Source organism: Microtus pennsylvanicus, chromosome X (genome assembly GCF_037038515.1).
Source record: "Microtus pennsylvanicus isolate mMicPen1 chromosome X, mMicPen1.hap1, whole genome shotgun sequence".
Taxonomy (NCBI): domain Eukaryota; kingdom Metazoa; phylum Chordata; class Mammalia; order Rodentia; family Cricetidae; genus Microtus; species Microtus pennsylvanicus.
Window position 1 is genome coordinate 4653881 of NC_134601.1, and position 18439 is coordinate 4672319.

Below are 18439 nucleotides of genomic sequence, written 5' to 3' on the forward strand. Positions count from 1 at the left end.
AGAGTGGCTGGCGTCAGCGCTGAGGGTCTAGTGAGCAGCTGCATTGCCTTCATTGAGGACTCAGCATGGTCAACAGGCCTACTAGTGACAATCTCTTGCAAGAAACTATAGTGGCACTGCTGAAGATGGCAGCTGTTGTGTTCAGAGGACTGAGTTCTACAACAGGCAGTTTGAATGAAATACTGAAATCATGGCTGTCTACATGAGAAGTCCGATAATGGGAAATTTGGGTAATTTGTTCTGAGTACTCTTCTCCTTTACTTCCTTGTCAAGAAGTAGTTAATAATCGGTCTTTCTGGAGTCCCGAGGACCAAATCCAGTGTATTTGAAGCTGTTGCCTTTTCCAGTCCTTAATGCAATCTATTTTCCTCACGTAATTACCTGCCAACTCCCAAAGATTGGAGAGAAAATCAGAATTAGCTCTCAGTCTTATTCTGCCTTTCTTAAATAATGAACATCTTGCCTTTTAAAAGGAAACAAGCTTGGTGAGGTGGCTCAGTGAGAAAAGGTGCTTGCTGCCAAGCCTAGTGACCCAAGTTCAAGCCTCAGTTCCCACTTGGTGGAAAGAGAACAAAAAGGTGCTCGCTGCCAAGCCTAGGGACCCAAGTTCAAGCCTCAGTTCCCGCATGGTGGAAAGAGAGAACCAGTTCTTCCCAGGTGTCGTCTGGTCTACACACACACACACACACACACACACACGGAGTCACACACGGAGTCACACATGGAGTCACACACAGTCACACACACACAAATAAGTGTTTAAAACTAAACCAAACATTTCCATGTAATACAAAATACTGATTCTTGTTAGTTTGAACAGTAGCATAGTTTGGGGAGCTGTTCTAGTCTCTCTGAGAGCAGTACTCCATATGTTTGGCCTTTGGATTAGATTCATTGTTCTCATATGTAGCTTTGACCTCTAACTCACTGTGTAAGTATGAGTCCTGAGTCTCCTGACTCTACCTCTGACGTGCTGGGTTGTGTGAATCACCACACCTATCTGATCCCTTAGCCCTTTGTGAACGTTTCTCTGTGTTCTTTTGGGTTCTTTTCCCTCTACTGACTCTCTCTCTCTCTTTCAGATACTACGTCCTAAGGAAAAGAAAGAACATCATGTAATATGTATATGTGTGTATGTACAAATACTTAAATAGAGCGTGCACAGTCTGTGTAATGATACTTGTATGCTTAGTTTCAGGCTGACCAGAGGAATGCTAAATTTGGAAAAGAGCAAGGAGGGGTGCATGGGACATCTTAGAGGAAGGAAGGGGAAGGGAGAAATCATAATTGCCAGATCCTGGAAACAACCTACATGCCCCTCAATGGAAGAATGTGATGGAGGAAGGTCATTGGTTAAGTAATAAAGAAACTGCTTGGCCCCATAGGAGACCGAGCACGAGCAAGGACCTCAGGACCGCGAGGGGTGCACCCACACACTGAGACAATGGGGATGTTCTATCGGGAACTCACCAAGGCCAGCTGGCCTGGATCTGAAAAAGCATGGGATAAATCCGGACTAGCTGAACATAGAGGACAATGAGGAATACTGAGAACTCAGGAACAATCGCAGTGGGTTTTTGATCCTACTGCACGTACTGGCTTTGGGGGAGCCTAGGCAGTTTGGATGCTCACCTTTGGAGACCTGGATAGAGGTGGGCGGTCCTTGGGCTTCCCACAGGTCAGGGAACCCAGATTGCTCTTCGAGCAGATGAGGGAGGGTGACTTGATCGGGGGAGGGGGAGGGAAATGGGAGGCGGATGAGGGGGGGAGGCAGAAATCCTTAATAAATAAATAAATAAAGAAGAAACAAGCAAATGAAAACAAACAAACAAAAAAAAACATAGGTGGGAGGAGTAAACAGAACAGAATGCTGGGAGGAAGAGGAAGTGAGCTCAGAGACTACGTGCTCCCCTCTCCCGGGCAGACGCATAGCTCTGCTCTCTGAGGCAGATGCCATGAAGCAAGCTGCCAGGTCAGACATGCTGAATCTTCCCCGGTAAGACTGATGCTACACAGTTTATTAGAGATGGGTTGATCGGAATATGAGAATTAGCTTGTAAGGGCTAGAGTTAATGGGCCAAGCAGTGTTTAAATGAATACAGTTTCCGTGTAATTATTTCGGGTGTAAAGCTAGCCTGGTGGGCGGCAGGGTGGCGGGACACAGCCCACCGCTCCTATTACTACAAGAATGGATAAAGAAAGTGTGGAACATATACACATTAGAGTACTACTCAGCGGTAAAAAAACAAAGATATTTTGAATTTTGCATGCAAATGGATGGAAATAGAAAACACTATCCTGAGTGAGATAACCCAGACCCAAAAAATATGAATATGGAATGTACTCATTCATTAGTGGACTCTAGCCATAAACAAAGGACATTAAGTCTATAGTTGACAAGCCTAGAGAAACCAAATAAAAAGATCAACCCAAAGAAAAACATATATAGATCCTCTTGGAAATTGGAAGCAAACAAAATTGCCTGGCAAAAGTTGGGAGCATGGGGGTGGGTGTAGAGGTGGGGTGGGGGAAGGGGAGAGGGGGAAAGAGAAGGGAAAAGGGAAAGACTGGAGAGAGCTTTGGGGGAGTGGGAGGGTGGAGATGGAAGGACAGATATAGGAGCAGGGAAGAAGATATCTACATTAAGGGAGCCATTTTAGGGTTGGCAAGAGACTTGGCTCTAGAGGGGATCCCAGGTGTCCACAGGGATGTCCCCAGCTAGGTCCTTGGGCAGCAAAGTAGAGGGTGCTTGAACTGGCCTTGCCCCACTATCACACTGATGATTATCTTGAATATCACCATAGAGTCTTCGTCCAGCGACAAAGTCCCTCATCATAGCAATGGACTGAGCCCCCAAGGTCCAGATGAAGAGCAGAAGGAGGGAGAAGATGAGCAAGGAAGTCTGGACTGCAAGGGGTTGGTCCACCCAGTGAGACAGTGTGACTGTTCTAATGGAAGCTCACCAAATCCAGCTGGACCTAGACTGAATGAACATGTGATCAAACCATACTCTCTGAATGTGGCTGTAAATGGGGCCTGACTGAGAAGCCATTGATAAAGGCACTGGGACTTGTTTCTACTGCCTGTACTGGCTTTTTGGGACCCTAGTCTATTTGTCTATTTGGATGCAAAGCTTCCTAGGACTGGATGGGGGGTGGGGTGGACTTCCCACAGGGCAGGGTTCCCTGCCCTCTCTTAAGGAGGGAGGGGGAGGGAGGAGGGGAAGTGGGGGAGCGAGGGGAGGAAGTGCAAATTTTTTGAATGGAAAAATAAATTTAAAAAAAGAAAAAAAAAGACATAATTTTAAAGAGAAAAATTACTTTTTTATTTTATTTTTTTAAAAAGAAAACTATTTTTTTTTCATTTTACACTCCAAACCCAGTTTCCACTCCCTCTCCTCCTCCCATTCCTTTTACCTCCCCCCCTCCCCGCATCAAATGATTTTCCTCACTTACCACACCTCTATTACATGACTTGGCTTAGTTTATATCTTAGAGTAAAGTTTCCCTGGTACAAACACACATGCACACACACAAAACAAAAAAACATTAACACCATTTCTTCCTTTAAAAAAACAAACATTTATTTATTTATTTTACTGTGTTTTTCACCCGTGTACATGTCTGTCTTTTAACATATGCATGCTTATTACCCAAGGAGGCCAGATGCGGATGTTGGATTCCCAGGGACCAGAGTTATAGGCAGTTGTGAGCTCTTGGGTGGGTGCTGGCTGTTGAACCTGTGGCCTCTGGAAGAGCAGTAAGTGTTCTTTAACCTCTGAGTCATTTCTTTGTCCCAACCATTCCTTACATCTCTAATTGCTTATCCAAGCAACCTATCCTGGATTCCTTCAGTCACAGAAATGTGTGCTTAAGGGCAAAGCAGCACAGCTTACTGTGTGAAATGGTCTGAGTGCTAGGCGCTCTGAGTCACTTCTGAGTTCCCTTTGAAAGCATGGGTGAGGGCGCCTTCTGTCTGACGCCTCAGCCTCCTTTGGAAAGTATGAGTAGGTGGGCTTAACTTCCCGTCTTGGGCATGTGTAAAGCTCTTATTCCAGTTGGGGTAAATACTGCTACCTGCCCTCATCTTACTGTTTGCATCACCTCCAAATATTCTACCGAAGTAACTAACGATTTCGGAAGAGCCGAGTCTAAGAATAAGATGTCCATTGATTTACTCTTTTCAGTTTGACCATGACGATTAGATTTAAAGAACAATAAAGCTGCAGCCTCTTAATGTGAAAATGTCTGAATTCAGCTGAATTTCTGACGTTTAAGTTTGGATTTTTTTTTCTTATTACCAAAGAGATTTATACTATTTTTAAACTAACATAGTATTTGTTTCTTTTCGGTGACTCTAAAGAAATTGCAGATGATGTCACCAGACTTTGCACTGTATTTTGGCTCTTTTGATACCATCTTATACTGGGGATATGTGATTTTTTTTTATGCTAAGACACTAGTAATGTCAAACTATTGGTTTAATATAGTCAAACCTAATATATCTTTTTTTTATTTTTTTTAAATCTTTTTTTATTGAGAAAATGAGAAAAAAAAACAAGTTTCCACCTCCTCCCAGCCTCCCATTTCCCTCCCCCTCCTCCCACCCTTCTCCCCCTCCTCCCACCCTTCTCCCCCTCCCCCCACTCCTTTCCCCCTCCCTCTCTAGTCCAAAGAGCAGTCAGGGTTCCCTGCCCTGTGGTAAGTCCTAGGTCCTCCCCCCTCCGTCCATATCTAGGAAGGTGAACATCCAAACTGGATAGGCTCCCACAAAGCCAGCACATTACGTAGGATCAAAACCCCGTGCCATTGTCCTTTGCGTCTCATCAGCTCTCATTGTTCGCCATGTTCAGAGAGTCCAGTTTTATCCCATGCTTTTTCAGTCACAGTCCAGCTGGCCTTGGTGAGCTCCCAACAGATCAGCTCCACTGTCTCAGTGGGTGGGTGCACCCCTCGTGGTCCCGACTTCTTTGCTCTTGTTCTCCCTCCTTCTGCTCCTCATTGGGACCTTGGGAGCTCAGTCCAGTGCTCCAGTGTGGGTCTCTGTCTCTATCTCCATCCATCGCCCGATGAAGGTTCTATGGTGATATGCAAGATATTCATCAGTATTGCTATAGGATAGGGTCATTTCAGGTTCCCTATCCCCAGCTGCCCAAGGAATTAACTGGGGGCCTCGGCTTGGGCACCTGGGAGCCACTCTAGGTTCAAATCTCTTGCCAACCCTAAGGTGGCTCCCTTAACTAAGAATTGTGCTTCCGTGCTCCCCTATCCAACCTTCCTTTATCCCAATCCTCCAGACCTCACTATCAGTCAGAACACATTGAACCTGATAGGAGAGAAAGTGGGAAGTACCCTATATCAGATGGGCACAGGAGATCGCTTCCTATGTGTAACCCCAACAGCTCAGACATTAAGGGCAACACTGAATAAATGGGACCTACTAAAACTGAGAAGCTTCTGTAAAGCAAAGGGCACTGTCACCAAGACAAAAAGGCAACCTACTGACTGGGAGAAGATCTTCACCAACCCCACAACAGACAAAGGTCTGATCTCCAAAATATATAGAGAACTCAGGAAACTAGACTTTAAAATGCTAATTAACCCAATTAAAAAATGGGGCACTGTTCTGAACAGAGAATTCTCAGCAGAGGAAGTTCAAATGGCCAAAAGACACTTAAGGTCATGCTCAACTTCCTTAGCAATCAGGGAAATGCAAATCAAAACAACTTTGAGATATCACCTTACACCTGTCAGAATGGCTAAAATAAAAAACTCCAATGATAGCCTTTGCTGGAGAGGCTGTGGAGGAAGGGGTACCCTTATCCATTGCTGGTGGGAATGCAATCTTGTGCAAGCACTTTGGAAATCAGTGTTTCGGTTTCTCAGGAAATTTGGGATCAACCTACCCCTGGACCCAGCAATACCACTCCTGGGAATATACCCAAGAGATGCCCTATCATATGACAAAAGCATTTGTTCAACTATGTTCATAGCAGTATTATTTGTAATAGCCAGAACCTGGAAACAACCTAGATGCCCTTCAATGGAAGAATGGATGAAGAAAGTGTGGAATATCTACACATTAGAGTACTATGCTGCGGTAAAAAACAATGACTTCTCGAATTTTGGATGCAAATGGATGGAAATAGAAAACACTATCCTGAGTGAGGTAACCCAGACCCAAAAAGATGAATATGGGATGTACTCACTCATAATTGGTTTCTAGCCATAAATAAGGGACACGGAGCCTACAATTGGTGATCCTAAAGAAGCTAAGTAAGAAGGTGAACCAAAGGAAAAACATATAGTTATCCTCTTGGCTATGGGAAGTAGACAAAGTTGCCGGGGAGAAAATTGAGATCTTGGGGTGGGGTGGGATGGGGGTAAGGGGAGATGGGGAGAGAAAAGGGAGACGGGGAGGAAGGGGGGAACATTTTTTTTCCCTCCATGGTTACTGTAGGCTGATCCCACAACCTCAAACATGCTGGGCAAGTGCTCTACCATTGAGCTATGTATTCAGCCTTACAGAATCTGAACTACAATTTGGGTTGAGTCAAATAGCAAGTATGTATTGGACTGGAGTCTGCCCAATATGTTAGATGGGGTGGTGTAGGTGTTATGGTGGGTGTGGGTCTGTATGGAGTACGGCTCTTCCAGAGACTAGAACAGTGCCTGGCCCACAGTCAGGGTTCAGTAGTTATGTGTTCAGTGGATGATTCTATTTGTTGCACATGCGTGTACACTCCCTAGTTCACTTTAAGTGGTTTGTTACTTTACAACTAACTCATCCTTGCTCTTGGTGAAGTCAACATCAAAGTGTATAATCTTGTTCTTCCTCAGCACTTCAAATGTTCAACTTAAAAATCACGGCAGAGGGTAGAAGGGGAGAGGGGAGGAAGGGAGGGAAGCAGGAAAAATGTAGAGCTCAATTAAAAACAATAGAAAAATCTAAGGATTCTCTTTTATTTCTCCTTCATCTTTTACATCAAAGTATTGTTGGCTCTAACTCCAAAGTGAATTGTACTAGGATCGAGATGTATGTGACTATCTCTCCTCTCACAAGCCTGGTACCACTATGTTGAGCTCCTCACCTGCGTTCTTGTCCTTGTCCAAGGAATGTTTTTGCACAACAGCTATGATAATTTAAAATAAACCAGAAAAGCTTGGCTGGGTGAGATGACTCATTGGGTCAAGACATCTTTCACCAAGCCTGACAACCCAAGTTAGAACCCCTGAACACACATGGTACAAGGAGAGACTCGATTCCAACAAGTTGTCTTCTGACCCCCACATACACCCGATAAAGAAATGTGAGTAACACCTTCTGAATCTCATGCTTGTCAATCCCCTGCCCCCTCGCATCAGCATAGCAGCATATAAGCTCTCTACCAACCTCAGCTTTGTTCTGGTCTCTGCTACATTGCATGTGTCATGCCTGAAAAACTTAAAACCACTTCCTCATGTGCCCTGAGGACTTTTCATTTAAATGTTCCAGAATCCTCACATGCCTTCCCCAGGAGGCCCTCGTGGTCCTGTCCTTGACTCTTGCCCAGATTCGCCTCAGAACTTGCTATTAGCCACCACTGTCCAATCATACAGGCGTTATTTGCATTTATCTTGCCTGCTTCAGGACCCTTGCACATGCCTCCGCCTTCAGTCCGCTTAAGCATTATCTGCTTACAGAGCCTGGCTACCGTTTCTATGGTAACCCATCTCTTCTCCCGACCCAAATGGCACTAATAATGAAGTTTCTTCAGAGAAGTCACACTTTCTGATTAGCTTTGTCCTTTGTTCTTCCCTGTCCTTTCCCCTCCCCCGCTAGTTGCATCCATGCTTCCTACCAGCCACTGCTTTGTCTTCGCCTCCGTTGTAACCTATATCTCACGCCTAGATAACTTATACAGTCACTGATCCAAAAGAGACCAAAATCTTTGAGAACTGGGCACAATGACCAGAAATGTGTTCCATTGTTAGGCACTTGGTGTTTTTAGAAGACTGTAAAAAAACTTTCACCAGGTCACGGGAAGGAAAACAAGTTATTTGTAACAAAAACAGTGAGATAAAATTCAAAGACACAAAGCTCGTGTAAAAATTATCATTGTTTGTGGACATTAGCATTATATTATTATAATTTTGCTACATTCTTTCTCTTCATTTTCATGGGAATGGAATTTCAATTACAGGGAGGTCTTGGTGAGATATGTTAAGCTTTTTGATAAACATCTCAAGGGCTTCTGGTGGGGACCTTTGAGAATCCTCATTTCTGGAAATCTTACTAGATACGGAAGATCTTTCCAAAGGAACTTGTAAACTTTGCTGCAGAACAGTACTTTGGTTGGGCCTCTAAATGCCTCCTCTCTGATTACCTGCATCCTACTGCCAGGTTATTTTCCTCTCTCTACCTGCTCTGCAGACAGGAATTGGATGAAAATTCAACTGAAGAATGGATAAGGAAAATGTGGTATATTTATACAATGGAGTACTACACAATAGAAAAAGTAACATCTTGAATTTTCTAGGCAAATAGATGGAGCTAGAAAACATTATTTTCGGTGAGGTAACCCTGTGATACAGAAAGACAATTATCACATGTACTTACTCATAAGTGGCTTTTAAACATAAAGCAAAGAAAACGAGCCCACAAATCACAATCCCAGAGAACCTAGACAACAATGAGGACCCTAAGAGAGACTTACATAGATTTAATCTGCATGGGTAGTAAAAAAAAAAAAACAAGATCTCCTGAGTAAATTAGGAGCATGGGGACCTTGGGAGAGGGTTGAAGGGGAGGGGAGAGGTAGGGAGGGGAGCAGAGAAAAAATAGAGCTCAATAAAAATAATTAAAAAAGGAAATTCTTATGTATTTACAAATTTCTTTGGCTTTCTTAACATAAAGTAACCCTTAGAAACATTTCCATCTTTGATTAAAATGAAATGAGAATCCAACTCAAGTGCAGATATTGGTATTGCTGGGACAGTGCATGGATAGCGTCCAGCTGTCATCCCAACTAAATTACATTTATATTGGTACCAATCTTTCTGTGCCTAACCCGGTCTTCTCAAAACCATGGCACTGAGCTTTGTTCTCAGCTCCTCTTTATGTTAAAATCACCAAAAATGATTGGAGATCATGGTGAAGCTTACAATGAATGAGCAAAAATGAATGAGTATAACTATGGACTGCATTAACAGATCTATACACTGGGTGTGGTGGCACACACTTCTAATCCCAGTTCTTGGCAATGGCGGGCAGGAGCAGTAAGAATTTAAGTTCATCCTTGGATATACAGTAAATTCAAGACACCCTGTCTCAAGAGCAACAAAAATAAAATAGGCCGACAAATCTTAGACATTAGCCTTTTCTTATCTCCAAATCTCATGGTGTAGAAGTTTACTTATTATAATTTCAGACCACTTAAAGATGTTGTTCAGTGGTAAATAATTTGACCAGCACCCATGAGGTCTTAGTTTCAGGTTCAATCTCTGGTACTGGTAAAACAAAAACAAAATTAAAAAAAAAATCCATCCCTTCCAAATCAACCAACAAAACAACAACAAAAACCCTCCCATACCCAAAGTGATAATGCTAGCTAGACCAAATCATTCATTCAGTGAATATGTACTATGGACCAGACACTGTTATTGATCTGAGAATAAAAGTGTTAATGAAGAAGAATTAAGGAAAGAAGGATTGTATGTTTTAAAAGATATTAAGAAGACACACTCTGATGATAGTTACTGGGAGCAAATGCAATCAGGGCGAAATGCTAGACATGACTTGGTCAGAGAAGGCAATGTTTTAACTGGGGTAATAAGGATTGAAAGATGCTGTAGAAGGCAATTTGAGGCACATGTCCACATGATAAGAAAGCAACTACCAGGTGAAGAGCTAGGGAAAGACTGTTCCACCTAGAAAAGAAGGGAAAAAAGACAGAAACAATTTTTTTTAAAAAAAAGTCAGTGTTGTTGAAGTGCAGTGAGCAAGGGATGAGTGTGGGAGAAGATGAGATCAGGAGGTGCTGTGGGATTCCTCTCTGTGTGCTGTGAATACCATTGGTTAATAAAGAAACTGCCATGGCCTGTTGATAGGGCAGAACTTAGGTAGGTGGGGAAAACTAAACTGAATACTGGGAGAAGGAAGGCAGAGTAGAGAGAAGCCACGGAGCTGCTGCTGGAGACAGACATGCTGAAACTTTGCTGGTAGGTCACAACCTCATGGTGATACACAGATTAATGCAGATGGGTTAAATTAAGATGTAAGAGTTAGCCAATAAGAAGCTAGATCTAATGGGCCAAGCAGTGTTTTAAATAATGTAGTTTTTGTGTGGTTATTTCTGGACTGAAATGATGGGCGGAAGGGAAATGAACTAGCAGCCCCTTGCAACAGGGAGGTGCTGGGGGCCTGGCTGGGAGGGGCTTGTAAATTTCCAAGAATGGTTTATATTTAGTTTGCCACAAAGAAATCCCTAGAGAGTTGATATTTTTAAACAATTAGTGATGCTGAGGCTGGGGACATGACTCAGTGGTTAAGAGCACTGACTGCACATCCAGAGGTCCTGCGTTCAATTCCCAGCAACCACATGGCATCTCACAACTGTCTGTAACTCCAGTTTCTGTGACACCCACCGCAAAACACCAATGCATATATAATACAACTAAATAAATTTAAAGCAAGCAATTAGTAATGCTGTGTGATTTTTACTTAAAAAGAAATTTTTTAGTCTGTGTATTTAGATTTTTTTCTTTTTAAAAAAACTGTTTTGAGGCCTGGAGAGATGGATCAGTGGTTAAGACCACTGGCTGATCTTCAGAGGTCCTGGTGCCCTCTTTAGGTCTGCAGGCAGACATATAGGCAGAACATTTTATATATAATAAATCTTAAAAAATCAAAATTATGTTGTAATTAAAATATAAAGCAATGGGTTTTATTATAGGATTTTCACACCCTCCCATCCCTTCTCCCACTGGCCTCTTCTCTACTCAAATGTTTCCCTTTCTGTTTTCATGCCATTGTCCTCTCGTTCCCCACCAAGAAGATTCCAGTTTTTTTCTTTTTTTTAACCTTCAATGTGAAAAAAGAACTAGAAGGTTAGAAAAGAAGTTGTTTCAATAACCCAAGCAAGCAAAAGACGGGGTTTGGAGTTAGAGTAGAAGCTACAGGCTGGGATTGGATTTAGGACATATTTTGGTAATGGCTAAAATGGGAGGGGATATTAAGAAGTTTGGGTTTTTAATGAATCTTCAGGCAAACTTTACAGACCACTAAAAGTAAGAGAGCTAATGGGAAAGGCGGGGTCAGGGCAAACCACTCAAAACTCATCAAACTTTGTAATTAGTACATTCAGAAGAACAATACACAATTCTAAGGACAGTCACAGCGGGGTTTCCTAAAACTCCAGTGGGCAATCGTGCCTTGTAACAGGGCCAGTTAAGCTTTCCATTTGGTCTATGTTAAATGGTGACATTATTTAACGTTTACTCTTTGGTATCATTTTCGCCTGTGCCCCAGCTTTGTCAGATGCCTTAACAAAAGGAAAAAAAAAGCGCATCACAGATATTGAAACCACTCAACTGGCCAAAGGAAAGTCTATGCGTATATTTCTTGCTTTGGGGCTTAGGGTCTTCATATATTAAAAAAGGCTTCTAATGGGAAAGTTGAAAATGTTATCCTAAAATATTTCCATGACAACTAGTACTTCTTTGCTATACCAATGTTAGTCTCCCATTGCGTAAGTAACAGCCAACAAACGTAAATTACAGCAAACAACTACGTCAAAGGATGACTTGGGAGTTTTCAGTACAGGAGTGATGTGGTAAGATTTATGCTTCAGGGAGATGATTCTGATGACAGAGATGACAGACAAGAGAGGAAAGGTTAGTGGAAACAACTGGTCATAAGGGATCGTGGCAATAGTTCAAGTGAGTGAGACGTGATGATGCTAATATCAGAGTTGTGATTGGATTCATTCTGGATGCATTTTTGTGGGTAGAGATAATAGTATTTCCTGAGGATTGGATGTGGCGATTAAGGGAATGAGAAGAAGGCAAAGATTAAGAAAAGGTGATTTAAAATGACCCTCTAGGTTTTTGACCTGAGAACCAAATGAGTCACTGCTATGCACAGGATAGAGAATGACTACCTCTTAGGCTCTTGAGCATTTGAAGGTGAGACAGAGGAGGAAGGCCAGAAAAGGTGAGTGAGAACCAATCAGCGGTATAGGAGGTAAAAGAGAAGAATATGGAAACTAAAGAAGAAAATATTTCCTAAAGAAAGAAGTGGCAAACTGTACAAATCATTGATGGAAGATGAGATGAGGCAGAATGTTGGTTAACTTATCTATCAAGTAGGAAGTTGTTGGAGAGCTTTGTGAAGACACATTTCAATAGAGTACTGGAGAAGAAATCCAAAAAAGAGGTTGAGAAGGAAATGGGAGACAAGAATATAGAGGAAAGAATTATAGGCAACTGTTTTGAGGAGGTTTTTGTTGTGCAGGAGAGTACAGACTGGTGTCAATTCTAGAGGAGAATGTGAGAATTTATTAAACTATGTTGCATGATAATGGGATACAGTAGATGGAAGAAACAGGTGTGCAAGAAGAGAGGGCAATGGCCTTGTGAGGTGCTCCAGTTTGTAAAGTGCCTCGTGTGCAAACATGAATCTTTGAGTTTGGATTCCTAGAGCCAAAAGAAAAGGCCAAGTATGGTGGCACACACTTGCAATCCCAGCACTCACTGGAGGATGGAGAGTGGCAAGTCTACCCAATCAGAGGGCTCAAGGTTCAGGAAGACATTGGTGTCACAAAGAGATAAGGTAGAGAGCAACTATAAAAGGCCTCTCTCTCTCTCTCTCTCTCTCTCTCTCTCTCTCTCTCTCTCTCTCTCTCTCTCCACACACACACACACACACACACACACACACACACACACACACAGAGGGGGAGGGAGGGAAGGGGAGAGAGAAGAGAGAGAGAGAGAGAGAGAGCACCCAGGTTGTTCAAGCCCCGAAGTAAGCTATTTCAATTGAGAGATGTAATCAAATAGCCTTTGGCTGAGCAATTACATTTATCAGGACATCTTGCAGGGCAGCTAACACCATCTAGCCTTGCACTGTGCCCAGTGTTTTCAACTTCTCTTCAGTATCATTATATGCTGTTCTTTTGTTCAGTTGGAAGATTTATTTTTTAACTGTTCTCTCAAAGTCAACTGTTGAATATCAGTAGACATCATACACAGAAGAAATGGAGACCATCCCTTCTGGGACTTAGGTGCTTCTGGAAATACTTACAGATTATGCATCGAAAAGATTTGGAGTCATACAAATGTAGGTGACCAAAGGAGTTAGTGTATCTAGACACAGATAATGATGACCTTATTCGTGCCCAGAGGTTAATGGAGCTTGGGCAAAGTGCCCTTAAGTCAGGGATTCCTGTGATTTAGTATACAAATCTCAAAAGACGCCTACCCTTAGTGGACTTTAGAGGGCTGGAGAAAAGCCCACAATTCCTCATTTCTCATACTCTCTAAGGAGGTATTGATACTGAGTGAGAAACCACACTTGGAGAACTACTTACAGAAGGAAGGAATCAATCCCATCTTAGCAGTTGATACCAAAAAAACCTTCATAGAAAATGGATGTGACTGAGACCATCGATGGAAGGTTCAAAAAGGTCCTTCTCTGTTTCTTCAGATGGCATCTGCCGGTAAATTGATCATATGATGATCCACTTTAATTGCTAACAAAATGATAAGGAACACATCCATTCTTTTACTGACCATCCCTAAGAAATGTCAATTTTTGGTAGGACAATCTTAAGGAATGCCCATGTTTTGTCAGATAAACATGATGGGGAAAGTTTGAATGACAGTTATCTCTGTGCTATGAATTTAGATTCTATGACTTCTACATCATTTACAAAGGAGGAAAGGGGATCACAGGTGGTTTTCATTTCCTACCATTAAATAGGATGGATTATTAATCAACATTCCAGAAAGATAGCCATTCTGTAGTCTCTGAGAAACTGTCACTGAGTTAATAGCATCAGACTCTACCCAAGTGATGAAGAAGCTTCATAGCATGCCTCCCTGTTGGCCAAAATTCTTTGCTTGAATTTTTAGATTGAGCAGAGCCCAGCAGTGGTATTAGTCTCCCTGGAAGTTTGCACAGATGAACACGCTGATACTTCGTAGTTAGTTGGAGCTATCTCGTTATAAATTAGAAAGATGTTTTGGTTCAAAGCATATTTATTTTTAAATGCCTTAATATATTTAGAGAAGTAGAATGTCTAGACTTCAGAGTGTTTTGCTGCATCCTATATCATACATTTTAAACTTCGCTAGGTTCTGCCAAGTTACCACCAGGACATGCTGAGCTGATTTACATGAACAATCAAGAGAATAATCAGGTTCTATCTTTTCCTAATACTAGCAATCTCTATTCTTTCAAACTTAGGCCAAGCTGAATGTTGGAAATATTTTAATTTGTACTTTGCTAACAATCAGTGAACTTAGGTTAAGTCAGATGTTTGTTGACTCAACGTTTCTTCCTCTGATTTGCCTGCTCTTACTGTAGGCTGAGTTTTCCATTGATTTGTTTGCCTGCTCTTCATGGTTTGTAGTTCTGTGTATACACACACACACACACACACACACACACACACACACACACACACACACAGAGAGAGAGAGAGAGAGAGAGAGAGAGAGAGAGAGAGAGAGAGAGAGAGAGAGAGAGAGAGAGAGGTGTGTGCTTGCAACCGTTATGAGCAAGTGAGCAGGTACCACAAGAATTTCTTTCTCTTGGCCGTTTATCTTGTAATGTCGATTGGGGCACACATATTCACTGTGTTTCAATTGGTAAAGTGTTTCCTTTATTACTTCTGAAAATTATATCAGGCTTGGATCATTCCCATCTCAATATATTTATTGAAATATATTTGCCATATAGACATCTCTATTTTCTTTTATTAGTTTAATAATATATTTAATGATTATATCTTTAACCTTACAATATTTACTTTCATAGGAAGTATGAGAAATTAATTAGTGTGGGGAAATTAAGAAAGTTCTAGACATATTAGGGTGTCTGTCAAAGAAGAGATGTCTCTCTGAGCTGGAGCCAGAAACTTGTGAGTTGAAGTTATATAAAAGGCTTTTCTCCAGGAAAATATCATTGTGTATTATTTGAAACTTGAGTTTGTGAAATAGCTCTTTATGCACCTTTCTTTGCTTTATCAATTGTAAATCAGATAATAAACACAAATGATGGCTTCTAAAAAAACCAAACAACAACAACAAAAAGACAAAATCCCCTAGGCTAAGATCAGATGAAGGAGACTATAGAAGCAAAGGAGAGAACAGAACCACAGAGTTCTGGAAACAGTCTTGGGATTTACAAATTGAGCAGAGTTGACTGAGAAGAAAGGACTAGGAAAATTAGAAAACCCAGAGAGGGTGGCTTTGCCATGAAAGCCAAGAGCATGTTTGAAGAGTAAAATAAAGTGTGAGGTGGCCACCTCTGCTTCACAGCTCTAAGACAGAGCCCCACCATCGTATTTAGTAACAGTGAAGTAATGAATGACCTTGGTGGCATAGTCACAGTGGAAGCTCTATGCCATGCTTGGAGTGAACCTAAAGGTAAAATGTTGGGATAGTGACTATAGACAAATTCAACGAGCTGTGCTGTGGAGAGGACCAAAGACATGGAAATGGAAGCTGAAGATGAGGTGTTAAGAGTATACTTTAATAATGATAGAAAATAATGCAATACTCTCTTGGGCATCTCTTAAGACACCAATTAGACTTTTAAATTGTATCTTCCATTTTCCTCGTTATTAGCTTTCTCCTTAGAAGTTGGCTGCTTTGACTTATCATCTTAGTGTGTCCATATCCCATTGTCAATTGCTGTTACACTTTGGTAAAAGGTGTGGGGTCCTCAGTACATCTGAGAGTCAAAGTTCGTCTGATAGGCTTCCTTTCTGAAACAGGCAATTATTCAAGCGAATGGGTGAGAACCTACAAAAGAGTTCCTCTTTCTTAAGTGTAGGCAGGGGACGATCAAAGTCTGAATACCTAGTAGCTCAGAATTTTGGAAAGCATCTTTTTGGATGCATTGGAGGATGTAACAGTCACTAACATGTCCTTTGTCACCATGTCCTATATTGACCACCAATCATCTGGGCATTCTCCTTTTCTCTTTCCAACCAGAGGCACCACTGTGGCTTCCCTCTCTGTACATGGGATGGGATATTTAGAAAGTTGTTCTTGCTGGGTGTAGCCAGAGGCGAGCACTACAGCAAGACTGCGTAAAGCTGGGGACGGCCACTCTGCCTTGGCCGACCTTCAGCTCAATTCGCTGCTTTTTGTATCATGACTCACTCTAGGCCTATGCTGCAGCCAACTTTGAGTCCTTTCTGGGGCTCCATTTCGAAGATTCATGATCGGTTCTTCAAAATTCTTTCCCTGTTGCTAGATTAGCAGAACGTGATTTCCAGAACTTCAGCACTGCTTCTAGGAGGTCACCAGCACTGTGATCTGCCACATGGACTAGAAATTCAGGCTACCTGGCTTAGGTAAACAGCTTACACTCACTGTGACTCTGTTTACTCCATTTTAGAAAGACGAATAATCAAGGTAGCTGCTGTGGAGAATTATTTAAATGGATGAATACATGTAAACTAACTGGCTTGCTATGATTTTATATTCTACTAGGGAAATTTTTTTCTAGGACTCTCTGGATTGTTTGTTCTATTTTTCTCCTTTTTTTCAACATTTTAGTGGGATTTTGAAAGAAGATAAAACTGTATGACATTGACTCAGTCTATCACTTAAAGCTATGAATGAACACTTGTCATTGAAAACTATGTTTAAAAAATGTTCTAAGTTCTTAACCTTCTAACATTTGGAGTTGCATTTTCTCTTTATTTAGCTAGAATAAGATAATGTAATTATACGAAAATTTAGAAAGCAGGTGAGGTACTATATGCCTGTAGTTCCAGAATTTGGGAGACAGACAGAGAGAGAGAGAGAGAGACAGAGAGAGAGAGAGACAGAGAGAGAGAGACAGAGAGACAGAGAGAGAGAGACAGAGAGACAGAGACAGAGAGACAGACAGAGAGACAGAGACAGACAGAGACAGACAGAGATGATCTGAGTTTGTAGGTGTGAGATCAACCTAAGAAACAGTGAGAATCTGTCTCCAACAAAACAGAAGTAAACAAAACCAAAGTCTTAAAGTCTTAGCATTCTTCCTCTCAAAGGAGGCAAAGACTAGAACTTCACCAGGACTGAGCTCTGTTTACAGGAATGTCCCAGGGTAGAGTCGAGTCAAGGTCTTTGTTTCCTACCTGGTTCAGTTCCATGACTTCTAAAAACATGGAAATGATTGCTCGCTAGCACATTCCCCCAGGCCTTAAACTTCATTTTGTCTGTGGGCTTCCTAACCCCTTTTTTCTTTTTTTAGAGCCTTTTTTTATTTTTTAATATTTATTTATTATGTATACAATATTCTGTCTGTGTGTATGCCTGCAGGCCAGAAGAGGGCACCAGACCTCATTACAGATGGCTGTGAGCCACCATGTGGTTGCTGGGAATTGAACTCAGGACCTTTGGAAGATGCTCTTAACCTCTGAGCCATCTCTCCAGCCCCCCCCCCCTTTCTTCTTAAAACAGTGCTGTGCCTCTTTCTACTGAAATCCAGTCCTTCCACCTGCCTTTCAATCCCATCCTCTCACAATGGTTTCCTTGCTGTTTGGTATTGTTAGTGACGCCTTCATTTTTAAAATTTACTTTTCCTTTACATTTTCATACATTTTTATAGTGCATGTTGCGCATCTTCCCTTTTCCGTACCTCCTAACCTTTCTTTTCCCTCCCAGATATCTCCTTTATTCCTCTGGGCAATTTTGTCATTTTATGTATATGTGCATGATTTTATCTGATGATATAAAGCCTAGGAACTACAGATAAGAAAAAAATATGGCAATTTTCTAAGATTGGCTTAATTTGCTTACTATGATTATCTCTACTTGAATAATTTTCCTGCAAGCAACATAATTTTTCTAGCATACTCAACCTCTTGCTCCCAGCTGGATTCTTTCCATTGGTCTTTAATCACACAAAAATCTATTCCTTTAATTAAAAAAGCGACAGTAGAACCTCCTCATCCTGCATTCTATTCTATTTCTCTCCTCTCTCCCCTCCAAACTCCTACAAAGGCCTTCCTCTCCCGTTTCTGCATCCCTCTTGACTCGTTGTCTTTGTCACTTAAGCATACAGCTCTCCCTAGTGTCACGTATGGTCCCCTTGGCTTCTAAATCTAACAAACCCTTTCCAGTCCCAGTTTTCCAAATCTTCTGTGTCTTAGCACTATTTGGCAGCCTGCCTCTAGGGTATTGGCTCCCTTCTGCTTTGCCTCCTTGTCCATTCCTTCTCAACAGTGTTTGTG